The sequence below is a fragment of the Carassius carassius genome, chromosome 16 (assembly GCF_963082965.1).
Source record: "Carassius carassius chromosome 16, fCarCar2.1, whole genome shotgun sequence".
Lineage (NCBI taxonomy): Eukaryota > Metazoa > Chordata > Actinopteri > Cypriniformes > Cyprinidae > Carassius > Carassius carassius.
Genome location: NC_081770.1, coordinates 5,594,124 through 5,613,729, shown reverse-complemented (window position 1 = coordinate 5,613,729; position 19,606 = coordinate 5,594,124). Strand labels below are relative to the sequence as shown.

The 19,606-nt window shown below is 35.7% G+C and overlaps 1 protein-coding gene and 2 long non-coding RNA genes across 4 annotated transcripts in view; all 3 read left to right on the top strand.

Annotated features, from left to right (window-relative positions):
• Nucleotides 1-19,606, top strand: part of LOC132159516 (SLAM family member 5-like) — a 145,673-nt gene that overhangs the window by 22,517 nt on the left and 103,550 nt on the right. The window lies entirely within an intron of this gene.
• On the top strand, nucleotides 15,453-15,731 carry LOC132159366 (uncharacterized). The gene is made up of 3 exons (XR_009437832.1): nucleotides 15,453-15,492; nucleotides 15,573-15,614; nucleotides 15,697-15,731. It is a non-coding gene; the product is annotated as an uncharacterized LOC132159366 (long non-coding RNA).
• LOC132159185 (uncharacterized) lies at nucleotides 18,692-18,965 on the top strand. Its single transcript, XR_009437825.1, has 3 exons — nucleotides 18,692-18,731; nucleotides 18,812-18,853; nucleotides 18,936-18,965. It is a non-coding gene; the product is annotated as an uncharacterized LOC132159185 (long non-coding RNA).

Genomic DNA, 19,606 nt, shown 5'->3' with positions numbered 1-19,606 from the left:
CATCACTTTTTCACTTTCATGTAACAAAAAGCATAGTTTTCCTACTGGGATTTCAAATGGGTGTAAAGATAAAGATAAAGTGCTGGATGATCTAATGAGTCCCTTGAAAGCGTAACAACTCCTTTAGGAATAGTGTCCATGATGATGGAGAATTCTTTGGGAGTTACTGGAAAATTACATTTACATAAGAAATTTTGTGACTTAAAATAAGACCTTCCAAGTTAAAGAACTAGGAAACAACCAAAACAAATTTCCAAATGAAGTACGGCTGAGAGGTGCTTAAAAATGAATGACCATGCAAGTAATGCCTGTTTATGAAATTTGGTTAAATTGTAAGGGATTCTAGCAATATTATAAATACAGATCAATAGGAAAGGGAGACCACCTAATTTGGAAAAGTAGTCATTGGGGATAAAAATCCATATTGGGTTTGGATTACACAAACACTGTCTTATCCAATTAATTTTTAAAGTGTTGTTCAAAGAAGAGAAATCAAGGAAATTAAACCCACCATAATCATATGTGTTCATTAATAAGTACTCTTTATTAACTTTGTTACAACATTCAGTGTATAGAAAATAACCATTATGACAGAAATTTGTACATTTATAAACTGTAAGCTCAGAAATGCAGTATCTGTAAGAGTAAATAATAATTATAATAATGATGATGATAATAATAATGATTAGGCACCTGTTTGTAAGGAAGCATGTAAATTCATCTATCCAACGCTGTCACGTCACGTGACAAAAGAACGAATGATAGGATAAAGCCTTTTATACAGTCTTTATTATTATTATTATCATTATAATTATTAAACAATACAAACATTAAAACATTAAGGCAATACACTTAAAATCATAAAGACAAATAATAATAATAATATACACAGAGATTTGTGAAAAAGTGAAGTGACATTCAACAGACATTGTTGCCAGGGTAACTCCAGTCTATGGTCAAAGCTTATGGGTCTGTCACGTGAGGAGCGACTCGAAAACCCGAAAGACTCAAGAGATGAACTAATCAATTCTCTAACACCGGCACCCACTGCATTGACTGAAACAGGTGAACTAGACTATTCCTGTACAGACACTATAGAACTTTGCGCATGCGCGACTGAACGAATCACTCCCAGAGACGACTCGTTCTTCCCGAGTCACATTAAAGATTCGTTTAAAATGACCGAATCGTTCAAGAACGACCGTCACTAACTAGCATCAGACGAAAACACCAAAGTGAAACACACACGATTGTTATCCGTTTTTTTTATTTTTGATATTAGAACGAATCTTTATCCGTTTTTTCATTTTCGTTTTGGAAACAGATTTTTAAAAAACAAGTCGTTTTTTTATTTTTCCATTTTTGGTTTCAATTAGAAAAACGAAAGAACGAATGATACACGGATTGTAGTCGATCTCAGTCGGTATGAGTTTCTCTCTATAGGCGTTACCTTTTAAAGTAATTTTCAAACTGTGCAGATTTCTGTCAGTTTAGCACAGTTATTTTCACTCATATTTTATTCAACCCTTTTTTAAACTAATCGACATGAGGATATTAATTGTTTCATTTTGCCTTTCATTACTCTACATACAAGGTAAGTGGTTGATACACTTTCGGTTTCGATTTCTGCGCAATTCCTTTAAAAAGTATTGTCTTAATGTGAGGGTGGGTACTAAATGACAAAAAGCAAACTTCTATAGTTCGGTAAAACTGGCAAGATATTCACATATTCGACATTTCCGGATCAATAACTTGCGAGCAAAACGTTTTTAGTACACAAAATAGGCATCTTTTCACTCGTACTTATGTAGTAAACGAGCTACAAGCGAGTTTGCCTGAAAACAAGCATTCCTCCGCTCTGTACAAAATACGTTGATCTCAATGCGCTGACGTCTGAGAGACAAGTCCAAAGGGACCGTCTGCAAAGTGCGAAACGCGAAAAAAGCCTACTAATGAAATACTCATTAACTTCACAGTAACACACTGTACTTTGCCCAAATTCAGTTCACACATCACTGCTCTCCTGTTGGTTATACTACAATTTTCATATTGCAAGTAATTTCTTTTGCACATTTTTTATGATTTTTATTATGAAAAATAGTTAATAACTTTACTGTAACGCACTGTACATTCACCAAATTCAGTTCACAAATCACTGCTCTCCTGTTGGTTATACTACAACTTTCATTTTGAAAGTACTTGATTTTACACATTTGTTATGATTTTTTATTATGAAAAATAGTTAATAACTTTACTGTTATTGAACATAATGGTTAATAACTACTGTAACACACTGTACTTCCACCAAATTCAGTTCACACATCACTGCTCTCCTGCTGGTTATACTACAACTTTCATTTTGAAAGTAATTGATTTTGTACATTTGTTATGATTTTTTATTATGAAAAATAGATAATAACTTTAATGTAACACACTGTACTTTCATCAAATTCAGTACAGTGTGTTACGGTAACGTTATTAACGTTTTCATAATAATAAAACTCATAACAATTGTGCAAAAGCAACTATTTTAAAAATGAAAGTAGCAGTATAACCAGCAGGGGAGCAGTGATGTGTGAATTGAATTTGGTGGAATTACAGTGTATTACAGTGAAGTTATAAACTATTATGTTCAATAATGGTGAAATTATTAACTATTTTTCATAATAAAAAATCATTAAAAATGTAAATGTAATTACTTTCAAAAGGAAAGTTGTAGTATAACCAGCAGGAGAGCAGTGATGTATGAACTGAATTTGGTGAAAGTACAGTTTGTTACAGTAAAGTTATTATCATTTTTCATAATAAAAAATCATAAAAAATGTGTAAAAGCAATTACTTTCAAAATTAAAGTTGTAGTATAACCAGCAGTAGAGCAGTGATGTGTGAACTGAATTTGGTGAAAGTACAGTGTGTTACAGTAAAGTTATTAAACATGATGTTCAATAACGGTGAAGTTATTAACTATTTTTTATAATAAAATATCATTAAAAATTAGCAAACGCAATTACTTTCAAAATGAAAGTTTTAGTATAACCAGCAGGAGAGCAGTGGTGTGTAAACTGAATTTGGTGACACTACAGTGTGCTACTGTGAAGTTGAGTATTTTATTAGTAGGCTTTTTTTCGCGTTTCGCACTTTGCAGACGGTCCCTTCGAACTTGTCTCTCAGACGACAGAGCGGAGGAACTGCTTGTTTTCAGGCAAACTAGCTTGTAGCTCGTTTACTACGTCACTACACTCTCAGAAAATAAAGTACATAATTGTACCTTTAGGGGTACAATAGCTTGTCACTGGGGCTGTACCCTTGGCATAGGGTACAAATTTGTACCCTTGTGATTTGTACCTTAAGAGACCAGTTTTGTACTTGTGGTGACAATTTTGTACCTTTATTTAACAGTACAAAAATTCACCCTTCAAAAAGGGTACAGTCGTTGACTATAATGAGATATATATATATATATATATATATATATATATATTTAAAAACAATGTCTAACTATAATATAGAAATGATCATCTACTGAGTGAGTGTAATTTGTCTGAAAATCCATTTCATCTCCTGGTTTCAGTATAGTCCTTTTTTATCAGCCTTGACACTGAATGAAAGTGACGCTCATAGGACAACGGATCCACATGGTGTCTTTGTTAAAGAGATACTTGATTTGCCAAAACAATGGAATAGACTCAGAATGCAGTACATCTCGACGTCGGTTACTTCTATGCCTGCTTCTGATATTTTTTGAAGGACCTCCTTGGTTGAAAGCCCTGTAAGAACCAGAGGTGGGAAGTCCAGGGGCAAAAGAGTAAAAGTCCTGCCATATTTTTGTTCCACCCTTGAACTCACCAGACGATTTCACCAGAGGAGGAACCAAGTCAATCCTTCCAAGTCACAAACGTGTCTTGAGTCAAATCCCAAGTCCTCAAAGAGTTAAAGTTAACGAAAAGTACGGGGAAGTCCTGGCCTAATGGTTAGAGAGTCGGACTCCCAATCGAAAGGTTGTGAGTTCGAGTCCCAGGCCGACAGGAATTGTGGGTGGGGGAGTGCATGTACAGTTCTCTCTCCACCTTCAATACCACGACTTAGGTGCCCTTGAGCAAGGCATCGAACCCCGAATTGCTCCCCGGGCGCCGCAGCATAAATGGCTGCCCACTGCTCCGGGTGTGTGCTCACAGTGTGTGTGTGTGTGTGTTCACTGCTCTGTGTGTGTGCATTTCGGATGGGTTAAATGCAGAGTACAAATTCTGAGTATGGGTAACCATACTTGGCTGAATGATACTTGGCTGAATGTCACTTCACTTTCACTTTCATAATTGTACCTTTAGGGGTACAATAGCTTGTCACTGGGGCTGTACCCTCAAGGGTATAAATCCCAAGTCCTCAAAAAGTTAAAGTTAATGAGATAATTAAGTGACTAATTAAATGATGATTGTGCATTAGTGACGAACACCTGCTGTTATTAAGAATTACAGAGGATCAGATGTTGATGTTTTATTGGTTAAAATGATGCCACCATCATGGAGATCAGTGTTTGGTTTAGTTGTGCTCTTGACCCTTGACTTGTTGTGCTAGATCTCTCTCCGTGGCTCTGCATGGGGTGTTGTGGAGAAGACAGAACTATGATATATGAAGAACATATAGTCACAATAAGCTGGTATAACTATATCTCAAATTATTTATTTTTCATATCACATGTTTAGGTTTTGAATAATTCCATTGAAACTACAGCATGCACATGCAAAAAAAAAAAAAACGCTCTAAATTTTACAGGGTATGAATTTTACATTTATTTGTAACACATATAAAAGTTTGAACTCCATTGCTTTTTAGCCAGACACACACATATATCAAGAACCAGCATGTGAATCTCTACAATGGTGACAATCAACAAAATGCTTCATGTTTCAATACATGAATTACTCCCATAATACACTGCAGTATGAATAATAATTTTCACCACTGTTGAGGATCATATGATAAATGTTCATGGCTAAATGCCTAATTCCAAAACGTGTTTTTTTTTCCTTAATATTGAAGCGTTATATGGTGGCATTTGTGTAATGAGATTTCTCTTTTTTGTAAAAGTGACATACAGTTAAGTATGGTGACCCGTACTCAGAATTCATATTCTGTATTTAACCCATCCAAAGTGCACAAACAGAGCAGTGAATACACGGCAGTCCTCTCTAACAACTAAGCCACAAACTCTTTTCTTTAAATGTATAATCAAGAAATTTAATCAAGATCACACAGTCATCATAAGCATAAGTTACCTACTAGATCAAGAGTTGTATCAGCATTGCACAAATGTTTGCTGCAAAACAATAATGCAATTGTTTAGAAGCAAATTTATAAAAACTGCTTAAAGGCTCAAGAGCTCAACTGAAGCAAATACTCACCACAATTATGGTGGCAAAGTTTTTTTTGTTTTTTTTTTAATTGATTTCATGCAAGGCTGTGCTTAAAGTCAGTTGTAGTTCTTGTGTTCTCTTTTCTTCAGTGATGTTGATTGTAAAAGATGTCGAAGGTTGTGGGTTCGAGTCCCGGGCCGGCAGGAATTGTGGGTGGGGGGAGTGCATGTACAGTTCTCTCTCCACCTTCAATACCACGACTTAGGTGCCCTTGAGCAAGGCATCGAACCCCCAACTGCTCCCCGGGCGCCGCAGCATAAATGGCTGCCCACTGCTCCGGGTGTGTGCTCACAGTGTGTGTGTGTGTTCACTGCTCTGTGTGTGTGCATTTCGGATGGGTTAAATGCAGAACACAAATTCTGAGTATGGGTCACCATACTTGGCTGAATGTCACTTCACTATAAACAGTAGGTGTTCATCACTAATGCATCTTCATTTAATTAGTCACTTAATTATCTCATTAACGTTTACTCTTTGAGGACTTGGGATTTGACTCAAGGCTTGTTTGTGACTTGGAAGGAATGACTTGGTTCCTCCTCTGATGAAATCATCTGCTGAGTTCATGGGTGGAGCAAATATATGGCAGGACTTTTACTCTTTGGCCCCTGGACTACCCAAATCTGGTAAGAACCATGCGTAACCGTGCTATGACTTCGTCTCCGCCAAAAGACAGAAACAGAAGAAACTGGACGTTCTTTTAATCAGGGCTGGCTCTACAAATTGTACCTTAACCTTTAAAAGAAACGGTACATATATGTACCTTTTTATGTTTGGGAACATATATGTACCTTTTTGACCCTCAAAAAGGTACATATATGTACCTTGAGGTCCAATTATAAGTCCTATGGAGTACGTTAGTGTAGATTGTACCTTGGGGGACAGAAATGTACTCCTACTGTACCCCTATTTCTGACAGTGTATGAGTGAAAATAGGCCTAATTTGTGTACTAAAAACATTTTGCTCGCGAGTTATTGATCCGGAAAAGTCGAATATGTGAATATCTTGCCAGTTTTACCGAACTCTGTCAGTGATGTTTCACCTGAAGTGAGTGAAGTGACATTCAGCCAAGTATGGTGACCCATACTCAGAATTTGTGCTCTGCATTTAACCCATCCGAAATGCACACACACAGAGCAGTGAACACACACACACACTGTGAGCACACACCTGGAGCAGTGGGCAGCCATTTATGCTGCGGCACCCGGGGAGCAGTTGGGGGTTCGATGCCTTGCTCAAGGGCACCTAAGTCATGGTATTGAAGGTGGAGAGAGAACTGTACATGCACTCCCCCCACCCACAATTCCTGCCGGCCCGAGACTCGAACTCACAACCCTTCGATTGGGAGTCCGACTCTCTAACCATTAGGCCACGACTTTTTGTAGTGGAAGTGATCTAGTAGCCTAACTTGTCGAAATCTGCAGATGTGTGGCACAACAGATAAAAGGCTACGTTCTGGTACTACAATCTTTAGGGTGTAACTTACGCTAAAGTTTATTATTATTATTATTATTATTATTTTTTTTTTTTAAAGCATGGACAGAATCGTGTCAGTTTTCAGCGAAGCAGTTCATTGGTTTTCTGGCCGCAACATCCTAACCATCATACAAACTCGTTTTTACTTTGTTTAAAGATCTGTTTTACCCCATGCAATTCGCTTCATAAACAGAGTCCTTCAATCATCTAACAAGATGGATCTTACAAAACAATTTTCTGACAGCATTAACTACTTAGGACAAACTACAACTAGGAAAACATACAAAACGTCATGTCTTATCAACGTAATGACAGCACTGCTAAATGTAACCTGACCTATATAGGCTAATTACACAAACTTAAATTTTTTTCAATGAAAGGCTCATCAAAACAAATGGCTAATGGTGTATAAGGGTCATTCCACGAAATCGGTGCCTTTTCCAAAACTAAATAAGTTAAATCAACATCAACATATTAATGTAATGAAGACACGTTAAAATTACAAGAAATTGTATTGTGCTGTCTCAGGCTATGACATTTATTATTTAATTACTACACAGCAAAATCTCCAGTGTTAATTTAACACTCTGACCCCTGGTTTCACAGACAAGGCTTAAGCCTAGTCCTAGACTAAAATGTAAGTCTGAGATGTTTTAACTAAAATAAACTTGCACTCAGTGATCTTAAAATAAATCAGTGCATTTGTTTTGTCTCAAGATGCACACCAGTAATGTTTTTTTCTAAGCACGTTTATAAAAATTGCTTAAATGTCTTAATTGAACTATGATCTAATCCTGACTAAGTCTAAGCCCAGTCTGTGAAACCGGGCCTGAGTGTGGACTCATATAAACTCTGAAGCAGTGTTAAAAGTAAAACACTGAAGCAGAGTTGAAGTTAATGAGATAATTAAGAAATTAATTGGGTCATGATTGACCATTATTGAAGACACCTGATGTTAACAAGCAGACTCACCAAACGAGAAAATCACAATTTGTGTGTCACCATTATAGTGGTCAGTGTTTGATTTAGTTGGGATCTTGAACCTTCAAATGTATGCTTTAGACTTTGTGGGTTGTGGTAACAGAATTATAACATACAGACCAGAGCAAAGGCAATCATGTGCGCTATTGATTGTGGTTTGGACTAATTGCCATGGAGTGACCTGAATGCGTGAGTTCAGGTTTTATTAATGTATACATAAATTAAGTGGAAAAAAAAGATAACAATCCATCATTTTTGGCACAATATGACATTATTTTAAAAGTTAGTTCTACATAAAGAAAAATTTCTTTAGACACACAGACATCAAGAATCAGCGTGAGCATCACAAAAAACGGTGAGCATCAAAAAAGCATGTTGTAGCCAATAAAAACTCATCCATGGCTCCCATCATGCATTGCGGCATGAATAAATTATGAGCTGAACTGTCTTTTTAACTTTTTATTCTAACTATATTTTATTTTTCCTGTTTTTATGTGAATTTTTAGTATCTAGTTTTGTGATGTTCAGAGTAGATCTGTTTATCTGGATATGCTGTTTGTTACCGTTGTTGAGATTCATACGCTGAGTCTTGTTATCTGTGTGTGCCTAAAATAAAGACTCATTTATTTAAAAAAAAATCTGAATCACTTGCAAGAGATTGCTACAAAATGAATAGAAAATGCAGACACTTTCATTGTGGATTCAAAGCTGTTAATATCAATAATGAAGTATTTAGAGAAAACACTGTAAATGAGTTCAGTAACTCAGGTCAAACAACGATTACATTAAAACATAATCATCACCACCCAATGACTTTTGCTCTTGACTTGCAAAACAAATTTTAAAAGTATAAAACCACAAGCCAAGATCCCAACTAAATCAAACACTGACCACTATAATGGTGACACACAAATTGTGATTTTTCTCGGTTGGTGATTATGCTTGTTAACATCAGGTGTCTTCAATAATGCTCAATCATAACTCAATTAACTTCTTAATTATCTCATTAACTTCAACTCTGCTTCAGTGTTACTTTTAACACTGCTTCAGAGTTTATATGAGTCCACACTCAGAGTGTTAAATTAACACTGGAGATTTTGCTGTGTACCTCTACCTCTTTTTTTTGTGTATATATATATATATATATATATATGTGTCATTCAGATGACCAAGAACCATCCTAATTTTGGAGGGTGACCAGTTAAGAAAAATATATATAAGAGACATATTAAAAAAGAGCTTTGTCCAAAATAAAATACAATGGAAAAACCAGGATTGACGTCATTGTGACTAACCAGAGTGACAGGACACACATTCATCAACACATATTTGTTTACATTATACTGTACAGTTTTACAACTTTAAATGGCATTATATTGTTTTGCACTTGTATCACAATAGTAAACAGTCAATTTTTCAGTTTAGGTCAGTTCATTGTTGATTTAACAAGTTACATTTCAAAGAGATCTAATGTTTTAAGGGTATTGTAATTAATCTGTGCCTTCCTTGTTACCCAAATGTCAAAACCTGTTTCCCTGAAAAGTAACAGTGATGACAGTAACAGGTTTGACAATTTCCAACTAATTTGCTAATTTCTAGCTAATAGTCAAGTTCACAAAAGCACGTTGTACACTTTGAAAGGATTACTTGTGGATCCTTTTTGATTACAATAAATGTACAAAAAATGTGATAAAAATATTTGTTTAAATGTACATTTTAAAAATGGTAACAGTGTTGACACTGCATAATGCTCCTTTATAGATTACTGTATGTTAATTGATTTTTAATGGGCGATGGGCAAATAGTGTAATCTGTTAGCTATGCATAAAACCCGTCTTTTTACTTAGAATATAGAATATTTGGTAGCACTTTATTTTACAATCCTGTTACTCATGTACATACTATGTACTTATTATAGTAATTACAATTACTAGGTAATAACAAGGTAATAATCCTGAACCTACTGCTAAACCTAACCCTACCTTGTGTAGTAACCTTACATTACAGTACTTTCTTAGGTAGGTACACTATAAGTACACTACAAGTGCATGTAAGTTCACTGTAAAATAAAGTGCAACCAAATATTTTTAATATGGCTGACTTTGTATTTAATGTGAATTCAATAGAAATATTGTAAGTAACTAATTAAAACACTTTCATGGTACAGAAAAAGAGCAATAAAGAACATTTTCACTTACTTCAGTCTAGCCAGAGTACAAGCACTCTCAAAAACTCATTGTAATCACAGAAGCTGTGTACAATGTGAAATGAATATATTACATTCGTACACAGATCTGCACTTTGTCGTTTCGGATGAGAGAATTCAGCAGATAGCAGAATTCAGTCAGGAAGCACACACAGCGAAACTGCCATTTCAGCGATGACTCATCGGAACACCTCTGATTGGTCATTGCATTCATAAACTCAACAGAATTATGTTTGATTGGTTACAAATAAGCAGCACTGTAAAAAAAACAACAACAAAAAAACGTTCCTCTACCATTAAACGAAGATTTTAATTTAGCAGCTGATGATGCTGCACTGAATGATCTAATCATAATGGTGTGATCTTATCCAATATTTAAAAAAATATTATTCGGTAATTTTTTTGTCTTTTGGATGCTCCAATCAATATCCTCTTGGCTCAAAAATCTGTTTAGAGTAGAAAAAAATGCACCCTAAATTTTCTTTAGAATAGCAAACGCATAGTTCATATGTGGTCACTATTGTTTAACATCAAATTCTAATCCAAACATAGATTGTGTCCTTTCACTTGTTTGCATTTCATATACTTACTGTGCTGTGGTTTACTATTGAATCTCTACCCGAACAACGGTTTCTATTTGTTTTGCAGGAGTGTCTGGTGCTGTGACAGATGAAATAGAAAAAGTTTTAGTGATGGAGGGGGATTCTGCCACTCTACATGCTGGTGAAACACAGGCAGAAGATCTGAAAGTGTGGACCTATGGACCTGAAGAAACTATCATAGTTAGGGACTCAGAAATTAAGATGTTTAAAGACAGATTGCTGGTAGACCAATCGACTGGATCTCTTACCATCAAGAACATCACAGCTAATTTTTCAGGAATATATATATTAGAAATTGTTAAGAAGGACTTATACAAGAAATTTAATGTCACGGTCTATGGTGAGTAGCTCAAGACTTTCGATGGAATTATCACTTTAACACAAGTTTGCATCGAAATAAATTTGACGTAAAGGAAGTATACTTCTTGACGTTGGTTGCCCTACACTGTAAAACCCGACAAGTTAACTTAACTCAAACCATTTGAGTAAACAGATTACCTTGATTTAAACCATATAAGTTTTAAAACTTTGCATTCAAGTAATTAAGTGATTAACTGAGTGCTGATTGTGAATTAGTGATGAACAGCTGCTGTTAACAAACAGAATTACTGAAGAAAAGAGAAACACAAGAACTACTACAACTGACTTCAGACACAGCCTTAGATGAAATCAACTGAAATAAAATACATGAAATCTCTCAAGATCTGATTAAACAACCCCACAAACAGCATCACCAGCTCCACTTATTAATAACCAGACTGACTTTATTTCTGTCAGACGTCTACAGAAGATCTTATTGAGAATGAACTAAGGTTTAGATGTTGATTTATTGTTTCATTTGAAGTAACCATGTTAGAGATCTGTGTTTGCTTTAGTTGTGCTCTTGACCCTTGACTTCAGTCTTTGTCTTTTCTCTGGCTGTTATAACCATCTGTGTCTAAAACATGTTTGTTGTAATTCAAAAGCCCAGAAGAAATATCATCAGGTGTTAACCTGTACCTAGGTGTAGGTTGTTATACTTTATATTGGTGATGATAATCATCAATTATTGAACTGTACAGAGTCTAATCTCTGATGAAATAGGTGTAATGAAGTTTGATTGATTATATAATAAAAGTGATGCTAAGAGCCAGGTGTCAATTAGTCACACACAGACATCAATAATCAGAATATGAACCTCAACAATGGTGACCATAAAAAAATGCTGCAGAGCATGCTGGGAGCCATGGATGAGTTTTGTACTACAATAGTACCCAGCATGCATTGCAGCATGTTTTTTTTGTCACCATTGTAGAGGTTCATATTCTGATTATTAATGTCTGTGTTTGACCAATTACTGGATTAGAAGAAAAATTTATGTGTACAAAATGTTTATTAAGTCATTTTTATATTAACTGAATCTTAGTGTCATTCTTACTAGGTACACTTCTACTAATTGCACAATTATTTCATCAGAGATTAGACTCTGTACGAATCAATAATAAAGAATAACTATCATCACCAATATAAAGTATAATAACCTACATCTAGATACAGGTTAACACCTGATGGCATTTCTTCTGGGCTTTTGAGTTACAACAAATGTGTTTTAGAAACACACGGTTATAACAGACAGAGAAAACACAAAGACCGAAATCAAGGGTCAAGAGCACAACTAAAGCAAACACAGATCTCTAACATGGTGACTTCAAATGAAACAATAAATCAACATCTAAACCTTAGTTCATTCTCAATAAGATCTTCTGTAGACGTCTGACAGAAATAAAGTCAGTCTGGTTATTAATAAGTGGAGCTGGTGATGCTGTTTGTGGGGTTGTTTAATCAGCTCTTGAGAGATTTCATGTATTTTATTTCAGTTGATTTCATCTAAGGCTGTGTCTGAAGTCAGTTGTAGTAGTTCTTGTGTTTCTCTTTTCTTCAGTGATTCTGTTTGTTAACAGCAGCTGTTCATCACTAATTCACAATTATCACTCAGTTAATCACTTAATTACTTAATTGCAATGTACATCTTCTTTCAGTGAACTCAACTGAATTAAGTTCAGAGTACTCATAACTGTGAGTTTTTTCAACTTAAATGGTTTAAGGCAATTAGTTGCCTCAAACGGTTTGAGTTAACATAACTTAAGGATATCTGTTTACTCAAACCGTTTGAGTTAAGTTTCATTGTCAGATTTTAAAGTCAAGGCAATCGGTTTACTCAAACGATTTGAGTTAAGTTAACTTGTCGGGTTTTACAGTGAGTGTAGTGATCTAAGGAATATTGTAGGCAAAGCCAACATACTGAGTGCATTATTTTAATTTTGACTCCTTCCATCATACAAACTCTTAAAAATAAAGGTGCTTCACAATGCCATAGAAGACTCTTTTTTTGTCTAAATGGTTCCATAAAGAACCATTATCTGAAGTACCTTTCTGTTTCACAAAAGGTTCTTTGTGGCAAAAGAAGGCTCTTCAGATTATAAAATGGTAAGAAAGTGATGGTTCTTTAAAGAACCTTTGACTGAATGGTTCTTTGTGGAACCAAAAATGGTTCTTCTATGGCACTGAAGTGTCTCTTCAAACCGTGAATACATGCTGGTGTCCACGTGGGTCCAGGAAGGGAAGGTTGAAGGATTGGACACATTACACGGCCATCGGGCCAGGATGCCGGGCCGTCTAGTCACTCCAAGCGCCGTGGGTCAAGGAGAAAAAAGCCGCTGGAAGAAGCCGCCGCCGGAGCAAAGGGGAGCTTACTTCGACCCTTCCTTTCGAACACTACCCCACCTTCACGAATCCCGCAGCATGACAAGGACCCCAGATCCCCTGTTTATGTTGAAAACTTTATTCCCTTTTCTGGACACTGTTTATTTTTTTTAAATAAAAGCCTCTCCAAGGCCTGACGTCACCCCCACTGGGTCCGTAGTTTGCTTCTCCCACCACAAAATTCTTTCAACTCCTGTTAAGATCATGTGAAATTGGTACAGTCTGCATGCTATCAATGCAGGTTCATTCACCTGGAACAATATTGAAAACTCAAAAGGATGATTTTGACAACTTTACAACTCAAAAATCTTTTTAAAAAAATATTATGCTAATAGATTTACGTCATTTACGTCATATTTAAGTCAATGTCCAGTGCTTTGTTATTTGTATACATGTCAAACTACTATATTAAGGTGTCGTTCAGATTTAATATCTTTCAGATAAACATATAGATTTACCAATAAATGTTGATTTATCTAAAAAAATATATATATATTTTGCCTGTTTATTCTCTCATGTTTTCAGCTCGTCTGCCTGTTCCTGTCATCAGCAGTAACTCTTCACAATGCTCTTCATCATCATCATCTTCTTCTTCTTCTTCATCATATTGTTCACTGGTGTGTTCAGTGGTGAATGTGGGTCATGTGACTCTCTCCTGGCACAAAGGAAACAGTTTATTGTCCAGCATCAGTGTGTCTGATCTCAGCAGCAGTGTCTCTTTACATCTGGAGGTGGAATATCAGGAGAAAAACAGCTACAGCTGTGTGATCAACAATCCCATCAGAAACCAGACCACACATCTGGACATCACTCAACTCTGTCAACCATGTTCAGGTACATACACCAATATAAAAACATGTATTTCTACACACTCTAAATTCCAACAGCAAAGCTCAGCTAAATAACTATTTTAAGAAAGACAAGGCAGCAATTAGATTGCTTGTTGATTATAGGCATCCAAGTTGTAATGCATCATCAGTGTCAGCTTTCTGAATGCAGTTATGAATGTAAACATGGATACAATCCTTGGTTAGCTATTATAGTGAATACTAACTAAATTGGTGCCATAGTCTGGCAGCTTCAATATATCACAAACCAGTATTGTCAGTTCCAGTGTATCTTCACAAGTATCTAATGTCTCTACTCCTCTATTACAGCACAAGGACTGTCTGTAGGTGTTATAGTGGGGATATGTGGTGGTCTTCTCCTGCTGGGAGCTGGGGGAGCTGGGGTTTACTGTTGCTACAAAAAAATTGCAAAAGGAAATGGTTAGTGTTACATACAGCTGATACAACGAGGAAACCATCAAAATCCTTTGGAGAAAATAAAATACTTAGTAACTACTAATTATTCTAGATTGGTAGATTTATATTATTCTGCTCTTTGACTTATTTACACTTGTTTACATAAAGTGATTATTTTACAGATCAGACACCTAGGCATCAAGCTATTCCCCTAGAAAATGGTAAGGTATTATATTTCTTGATGTACTGTATATTAATAACTGACTGTTTTGTTTGAATGTATGAGATGTGGCTTCATTCTCTTTATACATTTCTGTTAAAGATCGAATTGTTTTTTTGTCCAAATAATTAGATTTGTTACATCCTGGATGTGAAATACTTGGTTACAGCTATTCTCTCCTTTGGTAGGAGAAGGTACAGAGTTAGTACAAAACCAGACTTAGTCCAAACCACAATCTATTTAGCAATTAACTAAATGACAATTGCAAGTAATGCTATGGAGAATTTTAAAGGATTTTAGAATACAAGGACATGGACAAAAAAAATTAAGTTTTTCTATTAATGAGAATACACCTTTTTAAGACAACTATATGGGGAAAATCAGTTTTTGTATAACAATTTTCATTTTCCAATATACAGTAATACTTAAACTGAAATCAACCTCCTTACCACTGAGAGCCAAAATGTTTCAAATGCTTGAAAAACTGAACAAGAACAGAAAAAAACACAACTCTGAAACCTAAAATGTAATAAACATGTTTCATTAAATTAATTCTGTTTATTGTTTGAACAGGTCGAGCTCTTGTGGAAGAAGCTAATAACCCAAATAATGGTAAGATATTGTTTTTCTGTATGCAATGAATCCCTGCGTTTTTGAGTACAAATCGGATTTACATTACACTTTGTCTTCAGCAAATAAGGAAATTCCTGATCAGGAGAAAGATTTACCTGATAGTAAGCTACTGTAAAACAATGTGCATTTTCATTGTCCATTACATGTAATCATGATTAACAAAAATGATTATTGTTCAAACAGGTCCGGAAGAATCTGATCCACTTATTGATGGTAAGATGCTGAGTGCCAGTTGTGTGCAAATATAAATAAATAAATAAATAAACTTTTAAAACAATAAGATCTGATATTTTTATGGTAGACAAATGTCTAATTAGGGGAGAAATTCATCATCATTTTGACAGAGAAACAGAGAAATGCATAGTTTTATGCTCTAATAATAAGGAAAGTCACAATCAATATTGAAGGATTTTATGTTTATTGGCCACTGTTGCTGGGTAGGTTTGGGAAAGCTTGTGTGCTTGTGCTTAAGGGCATGAAGGGGGTGTGACCTGGCCATCATTTGCATGCTATTTTTCAAGTACAATAGCTCAGAACAGAGCAAACTGAAGATGTATACTTAAAATCTTCCCCTCTGTTTAAGCTCTTTTATTAAACATGGTACTATAACTTTCTGCCTCAGGTTTAATTATATCTGGAAAAGTATAAGTACATTTAATTAGATTAGATTCAACTTTATTGTCATTGCACATGTAAGGTGGTAAGGTAGAAGTGCAATAAGTAGTAAGTACTGGATATTCAGTGTCTACAATATGTTACAAATGTACAATGAATATACAGATAAGGCTATGGACATAATTTACAGATAGGAGGTTAAACAGTCTACGGTCAGGGTGAGAGGAGTCCTTAAGAATGCTGTGAGCTCGACGTAGACAGTGTTTTCTCTGGAAGTCCTCAATAGCAGGAAGTGTTGTCCCTGTGATGCGTTGGGCAGTTTTCACCACCCTCTGCATTGCCTTGTGGTCAGCAACTGAGCAATTCCCATACCAGACTGTGATACAACTGGTCAGGATGCTCTCGATCATACACTGGTAGAAGTTCACCAGGATGGCTGAAGATAGCTGGTTTTTCTTCAGTGTCCTGAGGAAGAAGAGGTGCTGGTGAGCCTTCTTGAACAGGCTGAAGGTGTTTGTGGTCCAGGACAGGTCCTCTGAGATGGTGGTTCCCAGGAACCATGCACAGGCTTGCAGTCGTGGGTGTAAAGGGAGTAAAGGAATGGGCTCAGCACATAGCCCTGTGGTACGCCAGTGTTAAGTGTGATGGTGGTGGAGTTGGTGTGGCCTGACCTAATATGCTGAGGTCTGTTGGTCAGAAAGTCCATAATCAAGTTGCAGAGGGAGGTTTTAATGTCCAAGTAAAGCTATAATTTTTTGCTATTCTCTCCTTTGGTAGGAGAAGGTACAGAGTTAGTACAAAACCAGACTTACACTGAAAAAAACAATTAGTAAATTTACTTAATTTTTATTTGGCAAGTTTTTGCACAAGCATTTTTCAAGTAAATTTAACATTTGGAAATTAAGTAAATCTACTTAACTAAGTTAAGTAAAAAAAAATACATTTTATTGAGTAAATTTTAATTAAATAATATTAAATTAATGCATTTAGCAGACACTTTTATCCAAAGCGTCTTACAGTGCATTCAGGCTAACAGTTTTCACCTATGTGTTCCCGGGGAATCAAACCCCCCAAACTTGCGCTTGCTAATGCAATGTTCTACCACTGAGCAACAGGAACACTTCAAGAGCTTGTGAAAAATAAGTGCAAATTTCATTTACTTACTTTTTTATTTTGGAAAAGTAATTTGGAAAAGTTTTTACACTAATAAAAAACCCGAAACAGAGATTCTAGAAATTTCTAAATGTAAAATTATTGTTTTATCAAATGAGGGTAAATAAGTCTCTCACTTCTGGCCCTTTTAACCAGTTTACAGCAAAGACAGCACGAAGGACTGGATGCACATGATAAATATTCTGCAATTAAGAAAACAGACTAAATAAATTGTCCAAACCACAATCTATTTAGCAATTAACTAAATGACAATTGCAAGTAATGCTATGGAGAATTTTAAAGGATTTTAGAATACAAGGACATGGACAAAAAAATAAAGTTTTTCTATTAATGAGAATACACCTTTTTAAGACTGTTAAATTATTTCACAAAGAACAATTATATGGGGACAATCAGTTTTTGTATAACAATTTTCATTTTCCAATATACAGTAATACTTAAACTGAAATCAACATCCTTACCACTGAGAGCCAAAATGTTTCAAATGCTTGAAAAACTGAAAAGAACAGAAAAAAAACACAACTCTGAAACCTAAAATGTAATTAACATGTTTCAGTAAATTAACATGTTTCATTAAATTAATTCTGTTTATTGTTTGAACAGGTCCAGCTCTTGTGGAAGAAGCTAATAACCCAAATAATGGTAAGATATCCCACTGGGCAAAGTTATGTGCAGTTGACGTCTTGTGGACGTCTTTTTATGTCTTTGCAGACATTGAAAAGACGTCCACTGAGGAGCCAGAATGAAAGTTTTTGTCTTTTTTTGCCGTCTTCTGTACGTCTGATTTAGACTTTCACAGAACCTCCTTACAAGGTTAAAAACTAGTTCAAAAGTGGTCAGTGGAAATATTTTCAACATCATTTAAGGTTCATTTAGACATAATTTATACTGTTTCTGGACCAAATCAACACTCTCAGGATGCATTAGATTTAGACTCATGTTATTTCAATGTAATTTCCAGACACTGTGTTTGTCCTAAAATCAAGAAAATAAAATTGGTTGGTGTGGCCTGACCTAATATGCTGTACCTAATAGGTCTGTTGGTCAGAAAGTCCATAATCAAGTTGCAGAGGGATGTTTTGATGTCCAAGTAAAGCTATTATTTTTTGCTATTCTCTCCTTTGGTAGGTGAAGGTACAGAGTTAGTACAAAACCAGACTTAGTCCAAACCACAATCTATTTAGCAATTAACTAAATGACAATTGCAAGTAATGCTATGGAGAATTTTAAAGGATTTTAGAATACAAGGACATGGACAAAAAAATTAAGTTTTTCTATTAATGAGAATACACCTTTTGAACAATGAACAATAACAGAAAAAAACACAACTCTGAAACCTAAAATGTAATAAACATGTTTCATTAAATTAATTCTGTTTATTGTTTGAACAGGTCGAGCTCTTGTGGAAGAAGCTAATAACCCAAATAATGGTAAGATATTGTGTTTCTGTATGCAATGAATCCCTGCGTTTTTGAGTACAAATCGGATTTACATTACACTTTGTCTTCAGCAAATAAGGAAATTCCTGATCAGGAGAAAGATTTACCTGATAGTAAGCTACTGTAAAACAATGTGCATTTTCATTGTCCATTACCTGTAATCATGATTAACAAAAATGAATATTGTTCAAACAGGTCCGGAAGAATCTGATCCACTTATTGATGGTAATAGTGCCAGTTGTGTGCTTTTGTTTGTAAAAAAAAGTCCTTAAGAATGCTGTGAGCTCGACGTAGACAGCATTTTCTCTGGATGTCCTCAATAGCAGGAAGTGTTGTCCCTGTGATACAACTGGTCAGGATGCTCTCGATCATACACCGGTAGAAGTTCACCAGGATGGCTGAAGACAGCTGGTTTTTTTTCAGTGTCCTGAGAAAGAAGAGGTGCTGGTGAGCCTTCTTGAACAGGTGTTTGTGGTCCAGGACAGGTCCTCTGAGATGGTGGTTCCCAGGAACCATGCACAGGCTTGCAGTCGTGGGTGTAAAGGGAGTAAAAGAATGGGCTCAGCACATAGCCCTGTGGTACGCCAGTGTTAAGTGTGATGGTGGTGGAGTGGGTGTGGCCTGACCTAATATGCTGAGGTCTATTGGTCAGTAAGTCCATAATCCAGTTGCAGAGGGAGGTTTTGATGTCCAAGTTTTGTGGTCAGCTTGGAGGGAACAACGTGTTAAATGCTGAGCAGAAGTCAACAAACAACATCCGCACAGATGTGTTGTTATTGTCCAGGTGTGTGAGTGCAGAGTGCAGCACTGTGCATACTGCATCTTCTGTGCTCCTATTGCTACGGTAGGCAAATTGGTGTGGGTCC